Here is a 1,198-nt window from a genome sequence, read left to right on the forward strand (position 1 = left end):
GAGGCCAGCCTGGTCTTCAGAGTGAGTTCCAGGACAGCCAGGGCTACACAGAGAAACCCTGTCTTTGGGGGGTTGTGGGGGAGAGGAAAGGGTGTATTCTGAGCTGCCTGAAGACTCAAGTTACCAGAGTTTCTATTCAGAGCCTGGGCGCTGGTAGCCTTAATGAACTACACTCAGTCACCTATCCTCCAGGCAACACTGTCCCAGCAGGCCATGGGTACTCCACCCGCCTTGGCCTTTTCTCCTCCAATTTGTCCCCATTCAACTCACTCGGAGGCCACCTTTTCTTTCTTCTTTCTTTCTTTCTTTCTTTCTTTCTTTCTTTTCTTTTCTTTTCTCTTCTTTTCTTTTCTTTTTTTGTTTCTTTTTGCCAGCTCCAGGAAAATTTTAACATTCCCTTCTCTGTGTGACTCCATGTCCCTGGTACATCTTAGGTCCTTATTAAATGCACATTAGATATGAACAAATACACCTAACCATGGTAATCAGTAACTTTTTTCTTTTTTTACAAGTTCAACCTACCTCCATGTTCTGAGCTTGGATGCTGTCTACTGCACTCACTGGTCAAAGAAAGGCCCAGCAGAGGAACTCAAAGGCTTTGAGGGAAGAAATGGAGCTACCTAAATCCGCAGGCTGAGTTCCGGTGAGAGAAATCACTCTGGGGCAGCTGTTCACATAAACTCTCCCTAATGTTTCCTGAGAACTCTCCAGGGGCATGTACGTTTTCTAGTTGGGTAATTAAGAAACAGTTACATCCTCCAGAGACTAGCCCAACGCCCTAGATAATTTCTCCAGTTTTGATTTAGCAAAAGGGTGAAATAACTATGCCATATCCTTTTTGGATGGTGCCTGTTAGCTTCTTCTGAGTTGCCGTAGAAGCTTCCGTATGTCAGCGCCTACTTCTTGTCTTCCTCTCCCAGTAGCTTTAATTATCAATAGTGCAGACAATGTTACGGGTGTATTTATTCACTGAACATAAATAAAACCCAAAGAAAAAGAAGCATACAAAACAAAAGAATGCTTTGTTACCCGGTTTATACCGGAAATCAGGAAAAGAGAAGCTTGGGAGATTCTTGGGGCGCACAAGTGTTTTATCTGCAGCACTTATGTCTTAAAAGATGCTCGCTCCTAGCTAATCCTGAACGCAAGCCGAGCATCCGCTCTGTGGGTGGCTTAGCATCCGCATAACTTATCTTTG

The sequence above is a fragment of the Grammomys surdaster genome, unplaced genomic scaffold (assembly GCF_004785775.1).
Source record: "Grammomys surdaster isolate TR1022 unplaced genomic scaffold, NIH_TR_1.0 137, whole genome shotgun sequence".
NCBI classification, from domain to species: domain Eukaryota; kingdom Metazoa; phylum Chordata; class Mammalia; order Rodentia; family Muridae; genus Grammomys; species Grammomys surdaster.